Source organism: Rhineura floridana, chromosome 8 (assembly GCF_030035675.1).
Source record: "Rhineura floridana isolate rRhiFlo1 chromosome 8, rRhiFlo1.hap2, whole genome shotgun sequence".
In the NCBI taxonomy this organism is placed as follows: domain Eukaryota; kingdom Metazoa; phylum Chordata; class Lepidosauria; order Squamata; family Rhineuridae; genus Rhineura; species Rhineura floridana.
The window spans coordinates 12915592-12924357 of record NC_084487.1 but is presented as its reverse complement, the minus strand read 5'-3'; the positions used below and the strand labels follow the sequence as shown (position 1 = coordinate 12924357).

The 8766-nt window shown below is 44.0% G+C and overlaps 1 pseudogene; it reads left to right on the top strand.

Annotated features, from left to right (window-relative positions):
- Positions 1-8353: 8353 nt before the first annotated feature.
- Positions 8354-8472, top strand: LOC133363481 (5S ribosomal RNA; annotated as a pseudogene).
- The last annotated feature ends 294 nt before the right edge of the window (positions 8473-8766 follow it).

The window sequence follows — 8766 nt, the reverse complement described above, 5'->3', positions numbered from 1 at the left end:
GGCACAAGCCTGCCCCAGGCCCCGGTGCTCCCCTTCCATGATTCATGGCAGGATTGCTGCTGTGGATTGCATGCCCCACCATTCCCTTGCTTAACCCACCTTTCTCAGCTGTCCTGCGATTGCATACACAGCACTGCCCTTAACAACGATGGCGGCTGAGGTTTCCCTAAGGGGCTGAAGCCTCTGCCGCCATCTTGGTTCATGGCAGGGATGCACATGCACAGCATGCATGCGTGCCATCAGCCAAGATGGCGGCAGAGGCTTCAGCCCCTTAGGGAAACCTCAGCCACTATCTTTGTTAAGGGCAGCGCTGCATGTGCAACTGCAGAACAAGGTAGGTTAAGCAAGGGAATGGCAGGCGCTCTGAAACTCTTGCCATGTGATCCGCGGCAGGGGAGCAGAGGGGGCCCCTGTAGCCTCAGGGGCCCTTGGGCCAGTGCCCCACCTGGCCGTCCTTTAGAACTGGCCCTGTATGCCTTTCCTATCTACTATGTATTTCTATAAATAAAGTAGCTTTTCTTATTTTACTAAGTCTTAAGTCTCAGTGATCCTAATGCAGGGTAAAGGCCTGCCACTTAGGTAAACGCACACACTGGCACACATGCATCTCAGACCATTGATGATCTCTGCTCATTTATACAAATTTAGAGAACCTAGAGATCCTTAAGAAGGAAGAGCATGAGAGGCCTTGACATTTCTCCTCAACAGTTATGACCTCGGCAGCAGACTGAGCAGGCCCACTGGTCACCTTTTCCCTGCTTTGGTGAAATATACAATAGTTCTATTTAAATTATACTTGTTATTTTCTAATTCTGTATCTGTACATGTAAATTAGCATATGAAAATAGTATGCAAATATGACTCCTTCTTTGCCTTATTTTTTTTCTGGTGATACATTTCCTCTTTTTTGGTGACAAAGAATTAACCTCCTTCGGTTTGAACTGGAGTTCACAAAGTTGTTTTGTATGTTGAGTTGAATCAACAAAGAAATAGTTTGAGTTGAGTAGGCTACACTGGCATAAGTACATTATCTCAGCTCAGTCAGGGCTCAGCCAGCCCAACCTGGCTAAACTGGGGCTCAGCCAAGACCGGTATAAATTAAGCTGGCAGAAATCCCCAAAAAGTGATGTGGCAGGGGTGTGGCAGGGGTGTGGCAGGGTGGGACTGACTGGAGAGGGACTTACACCACATCCTATTTCCATTCAGTTTGATCATGTGACCTCCAGTGCTGGCATAAGTTAAGCTGGGAAAAAACTCTGCCAGCTCAGCCGGCATTCTCCCCTCCCAAGGGCTCCTGAACAGAGTTAGCATCTGGCATACTTTAAGCCAGTTTTAAGTTAATATACAGCTGGTATAGCACAAAGGGGAGGAGAGCCTGGCTGGGAGTCCACAGTCTGTGAGTTCAAATCCCCACTCGTGCCTCCTGGGTGTCAAGGGCCAGCTAAAGATCACCCCCACAGTGAGTGGCTCAGGGGTTACGTGCCTTGCCACCTGTGCAGCCATGGGCAAGCTGCAGAGTCCCAAGGAGCCCAGTTGCCCCCCAGCTGGCAGTTGCGGACAAGGAAGGGGCTGGCTTGTGCAGGTGTGGCAAGCTGAGCAGGCCCTAGCCAGCTGGGGAGGACTAGCCTCAGAGGGAGGCAATGGTAACCCTCCTCTGAATACCGCTTACCATGAACACCCTATTCATAGGGTAGCCATAAGTTGGGATTGACTTGAAGACAGTCCATTATTATTATAGGATTGTGCCCTTAACTTATGCCGGTTTCCTCGATGTAGGATTGCTCCCTAAATGTGATACTCCCCAGGGCTACATACTGGCACAGTTGAAGATGCCACATAACACCCATTCTGCAGTTGGAAGACATTGGTCTTTTAGTGTGGCACATCTATATTTGGAACTCCCTGCCTATTGACATCAGATAGGCACTTTTGCTATATTCTTTCCAGCACCTGCTTAAAACATTTTTATTTAGGCAAGCCTATCCAAACATGTACAAATTGCAGGTGTTTCAATCTTTTTTTTTTAGTGAGTTGTTGATTCTATTAAAATTTTGAGTGTTTTTAAATACCTGTTTGAATTGTCTTTTATTGATAAATTTATAAACTGCTCTGCAGTTTTATTACAATCAAGGGGCATATAATTTTTGTTAAATAAAATTAAATGAATAAAAAATACATAGCCAATCAGGGTTCATATGGCAAACGTGATACTTCCCAGGGCTACATAGCCAATCAGATTTGGCAAAGTGAAATCACTGAGGGGTCAGCACAGCCAATAGAAAGTGAGGGCAATTATTGCTTCTTGAGCAGGTCACTTGCATGATCCCAGCAGAGCTTGGAAAAGTTACTTTTTTGAACTACAACTCCCATCAGCCCCAGCCAGCATGGCCACTGGATTGGGCTGATGGGAGTTGTAGTTCAAAAAAGTAACTTTTCCAAGCTCTGGATCCCAGTCAACCTTTGCTTGCCTTCACTTTGTACAGATGAATACTTTTGCGTCCCTTTGACATGATTCCTCCAGAACACTGGAAGTACAATGGCATAAGCTTTCATGGACTTCAGCCCTGAGTTACAGATGTGTGTGTCTGTGTGTGTGTGCTTACATGGTTTGATAGTGTGTATGAGGACAAATTGTAAACATCAAGGTCAGAGGGAGATAAAATGCAGAAAAGCACAGACAAAAATGCACAATTTTTTTACGCTAGAAGAGACAAACACAGCTACCCCTCTGGAAATAACAAATAGAATAATATTTTCTTTTTTGCTTTGGTTTTTTGGTGTTTTGCTGCTGTGGAACAAAGAGGGTACCACTTAGCAGAAATGCTGACTCTTTCTCCTAAAAAGTTCTGCATTATGCATTATTATGCATGCATTAGTATTCCTGGACTCTTTGCTGTCCACATCCATTAGTAAGACCACACTGGAAGAGAGGCCAGTAAAGCTGTCTTCCACGACGAGAAGTAACAGTTGCTAAATGGGACTTGCTGAATAATAAAACGGGGGCACTGGAGAGAGCTGATGTAGTCCTTACGTATGGGTAAGTCATACCTGGTCTTGCCAAATGATGGCAGAAGCAGTGGGGAGGTGTTTTGACTCCTCCATCGCCTCCTGCCGTCAGATCCAGGATTAAGACCAGTGGAAGCCAGACCTTTAGGACAAATGGGGTACTGCCCCACCAACTTCAGTCAGCCCGCAACCAGCCCACGCCTCCCTTTGTTTTTATAAGCAGTCCAAGGGGTGGCACTGCCAGATGCTTTCTTCCTCCTTAGTCCTTGCCCTTGTGGTACTCAGCAGGGAGAAGGATGGGGACCGAAATAGAATGAGCTGGTTTACTCTACTTGCAGTCGGTCTCCATGCTTTTGCTCCACAGGGCACCAGCTACCACGGATTAAGACTGGTCCTCTTTTCCCTCTGTTTCAGGGGCTGGGAAATTCTGCATGCTAAAATAGAAATTCTAAGTATAGGAAGTTGCCCCCGTTCCAGACTCCTATCCAGGAGTTCCAGGCCTGTCACTTGTTGAGCTGATCCAAGCCTGGCAGAGGGGAGAAAAAATGTAAATGTACTGCCTTCAAGTCAATCCCAACTTATGGTATAAATAGGGTTTTCATGGTAAGCGGTATTCAAAGAGGGTTTACCATGGCCTTCCTCTGAGGCTGAGAGGCAGTGACTGGCCCAAGGTCACCCAGTGAGCTTCAGGGCTGTGTGGAGATTCAAATTCTGGTCTTCCAGGTCATAGTCCAGCACCTTAACCACTATACCACACTGGCTCTCTGGCAGAGGGAAGACAACCCTTTAAAATAAAAATTGACTTACGCCACTATTTTTGCAGTTAACATGACTAGGCTGAAAGAGGTTTGGAATGGATGTAAGTCTTGTTGGAAGTGGGGCAAGAGCAACTCCTGTTTGGGTTCTTTTCTTTGTATCCCAGAAGGAAGATAGGGTTTGGGTCCTCCAGCTGGCTAGGCTTGCCTACCTTTACCTGTGCGCTTCTCTACCTAACTTTCTTCTGTTGTAAACTGATATGCTCAGGGATGCTGACCTGCCCCTCCTTCCTTTGTCTTCTTCTTCAACTGTCCTAGGAGAGAGTAGACATCTTTGTCTTTGCTCTCTCTCCTGAGCCATGAGGGCAATACCCACATCTGGGCACTGCACCTCCAACTTAGTTAGAACTAGGTATGCCTTTCCTATCTACTATGTATTTTTATAAATAAAGTAGCTTTTCTTAATTTACTAAGTCTTAAGTCTCAGTGATCTAAATGCAGGGTAAAAGCCTGTGACTTCGGTAAATACACACATTGGTACACACGCAGCTGACTGCTGAGGATCTCTCCTTGCCCCGCCACACCCTTTTTAAGACTTCCATCGAGGTAAGTTCTGCCAGCTTAAGTACCACCAGTTGAGCCAACGTAGCCGCAGCTCAGCTCAATTAATGGGAGTTATGCTGGCATCTCCCTTGCTCAGCCACAACAGCCCAAGACTCACCTATTCCAAAGCTGCTCATCGTGATAGGTTTGGGTTTGGATTGCATGCATTGTGAATGTCATCATCCTTGACCATTGGCCTCTACTTCCAGAGGACCTCTCGTAGAGGGCTGTTGTGTCCAAGCCTCATTTAAAGTTAAGATGTAAGAACAGAGGCCTTGAGGTTGCCCATCAGTGGTTAACACCTGGGCATCAGATGATCAACAAATAAATAAATATAAATGTAAATCCATTTTCTTTTTTAAAAAAAGAAAAAGTAAATTGCTCAAGTTTAGGTGCAGCAAAATGGCTACCTCTGGGAAGAATGAAAGCCTTGCCTCTTTTCTTTCTTTCTTTCTTTTTTTTGTACTTTCAACATCGAGCATTTCTTTTCTGGCAAAGACATTATGTCAGCTCCGCCAGCTCATTTGTCTGGGGCAGCTCCACTTTATCAGCATGGAGTAAAAAGAATTGATGTGCCTGGATAGATAAAGTAAATGGAAACTCAGGACTTCATCCAATTTGCTTTGCTTTGATAGATGTTATAGCCCAAGAGTGGCCAATGTAACATAAGTTGCCATTTGTATTACAAAATATTACACATTAGGGAACCGTTTAAAGCATCGGGAGAGTCCACACTTGGCTGTTTGCGATCCTACTCCTCCAGTTTGCTTTCCAGCTTCTTCTGCTTCAAAGGAGAAGAAGCCTGCTATCCACACCCATTTTTTTTTGCTCAGCCAAGGATTCATCTCTGCAGACTGGTTCAAGGGATAATACAAAGAAGTAGAGGTCCTGCCACAGGATAGGCAGTTTGCATCTTTGAAGATCCGGGGGAGAAAAATGGTTCTTCTCAGCTTAATTGTGCATGCAGCTTCATATTCTGAATGCACAATCTGATGCATCTGTGTTGGAATTGCTTTTTAATATGTTCTTAAACTTTCTTTTTAAAAATGTTTTTAATCTCAGAAGATGTTTTGATAGCTGTTTTAAAGTAACTTTTTGAAGATGTTTTGTTGTAATGTGTTTTAAAGTTTGTTTTTATGATGTTTTAACGTTTTTAGTGCTTTTGTTTGCCTCCCTGGGCTCCCACTGGGATGAAGGGCAGGATATAAATCAAATAATAATAATGGCAACGAGGAAGAGGGCCTTCTCAGTGGTGGCCCCCAAATTATGGAATGATGTTTCTGATGAGGTGCACCTAGCACCAACACTGTTACCTCTTCGGCGCCAGGTCAAGACTTTCCTCTTCTCCCAGGCATTTTAGCATGTGTTCTATATTGTTTTAAATTTTTAAATTGTGTTTTAAATTGTTTTTAAAAGATGTATTTTAAATTGTATTTGTTTTTAGTTGTTGTAAACCACCCAGAGAGCTTCGTCTATGGGGCGGTATACAAGTTTAATAAATAAATAAATAAATAATAGATTCAAAATATTTACACACTGCCATCAAAATGGATTTCCAGGTAGTTTGCAACAATACACAAGAACAAGCATACAGTTAAAATATGTACAACCATCGCTGGTGGATGCAGTATCCCTCTGAATGCTAGTTGCTGGGAATCTCAAGAGGGGAGAGAGCTTAGGTCATGCTTGAATGGATGTCCCATGGGCATCTGGTTGGCCGCGGTGAGAGCAGGTTGCTGGACTAGATGGGCCCCTGGTCTCATCCATCAGGGCTCTTATATTTTTATGAATAACAGTGAAAGAGGGGTTATTTCCTTTACCCCCTGCGTGTGAGTTTCCTGGAGGAATCTAGTTGGCCATTGTGAGAATAGGATGCTGGACTAGATGGGCCACTGGCCTGAACCAGCAGGACACTTCTTATATTCACATACTAAAACTATGCAGCAAGAAAAGCACCAAATAAATGCAAAGTGAATAACAAGGGGTTTCTTCTCCTTTTGCCTGGCACCTAAACGATAACACTTGACAATTGCCCTCATGTCCTTGTGGGTTTCTCAGGCCATTGGAGCAGAATGCTGGACTAGAATGGACTTGGTCTGATTCCTACAGTTAGCCTCTCTGGGGTGGACACTCTGTTACTGAAGCACCGTATCTGAAAAAAGCCTTCTCTCCTGTTGGTGCCCACCAGATCGAGGAGGCATTGGCAGATGACCATAGAGTCTGGGCAGGTTGGTACTGGAGTAGAGGCTCCTTCTTCGTTTAGGCAGGTTAAAGGATCAGCACTTTGAACTGAGCTTGGAAGTGAGCAGGCAACCAGTGGAACTGGTGTGTTGTGGTCTGAATGAGATCCACCAGTTGAAATTGCAGTAGTTGCATTCTGAATCAAATGAAACCTCTTCAAAGGTTAATAACTTCTTGCAGAAAAAAGCAGAGACATACCAGGAATAAACAGCTATGTGTTTAGGATCGGAAGCTGCAGCTAAGGGAGGTCATTAACTAGGTTTTGTTTGTTTGTTTGGAACGTGCGTACATTGCAGTCTGGCCTGAGACAAAGCAAAGAGTCGTCTTATTCTTATGCTGCAAGAACTCTTGGCTTTGCCTCAGGCCAGACTGCAATGTACGCACGTTCCATTCCTCCAACTCATCTTGTTGGAATCGTGACATTTTATAACCAATAAAACTGGACTAAGTTGCAGCAGCTACATGACACATGCACAACATTCCATAACAATTCTGTTGCACAGCTGGAAAGAGAATTTGGATAACCTGGTCATGCCATAACCAACACATCATGCATCCTTCAAAATGTAGATTAAAACCACCCGGTGCTGTGTAATGTTGACCCAGTTATCCAGCACTACTGAGTAGGGGCACACAGCTACATAACTGTGAAGTCTTTATGCATTTTCTGCATGATTATATAAGCAGGACTAAACATACGCATCAGATTATGCGCAATTCATTAGCCTCTAGGCTGTTTTTCATTATTCTTCCCCTAACACCTCCCCCAGTAAAACCCATGGAAATTGGACGACATCATGGATTGGCTATTCCCAAACTATTCTATGAACACTTGAAATGTACAGTTAACGTATTAGCCTCATGAGTACCTATTTGCAATGTTGGCATCGACATGTAGGTTTCTGCATAGGAAGAAAATGGGGAAGAGAGGAGAGTGTGGTACAGTTCACTCAAGAACATACCATTCAGTATGTGAAGGCAGGGGAGAAATTACGGATCTGTGTTCTCCAAACAACAACCCCCCCCCCACACACACATATAAAGATGGTTCATCCGGGAGACCAGTCTGAGATTAGCCTTCTTCCTGACATGCTAACCTTCTGTATGTAGTAGCGTTTTCAAACATGTGATCTATTTGTTCTGAAGTGGTACAGTCTTGGGAGGGCTAATCCACATACTTTACCATAAAGACAATTAGGGTTATGTGGTCAGGTTTTTAGATCCATGAATAGCCATCTGGACCTTGGCTAGGGTAATGACTATGTTCAAAATCCATAACATTGTGGTGAGCAAATAACTTGTAATAGGGTCCATATTTTCAACTTTACCAAGGATAAGGGCCAGAAACATTGACTGCAGCTACCAGGTGACTCTCCCTACAAGCTGAGACACTGACAAAGGGTAATTTGATCTTTGGAATCTATTTTTTTCCTCATTCAGCTTTCCTAGAGAATGCTTGGGAAAAAAACTTGAGGTTTTTTGGAGAAAACATAAGACAGAGATGATGCACGGTCTCCTTTCCTGCCATTTTCCCACCCTCTTCCTAAGCAAAAAAACTTACCCTTGTGAAACAGGATGGGGTAACCAGAAACAGAGGGCTCATTGGGCACAGGAAAGGTCTGCTTGTTGTCCTCTCCTTAATTGGACATGAAGCTGAGGAGCATGGGCTTTCTGATTTCCTTTGTCTCCCGAATTGAATCCAAAGGGAGAGGGAGCTAAAATTCGTTTAATAACATTTATATATCCCTTGCTACAGCCATACTACCTTGAACACTCCCAATCTCATCTGATCTCAGAAGCTAAGCTGGGTCAAGCCAGGTTAGTACTTGGATGGGACACCACCTGGGAATACCGAGTGCCGTAGGCTTAGAGGAAGGCAATGGTAAACCACCTCTTACCATGAAAACCCTATGTTTGTTTTTTTTGGGGTTGTGAAAAACATTTAAAATATAATTGAAATTGACAGCAAACTTAAAAAGAGATGAAAACACATCAACAACTACATGTCTGGATTAAAACACATCAGCATCCATGTGTCATCTGTCCATAGCCCAAATACTGTAGCTCAGTGGCAAAGCACATGCTTTGCATGCAAAAGGTCCAGGGTTCAATCCACAGCATTTTCAGGTTGGCTGGGAAAAGATTTCTGTCTGAAACTCTG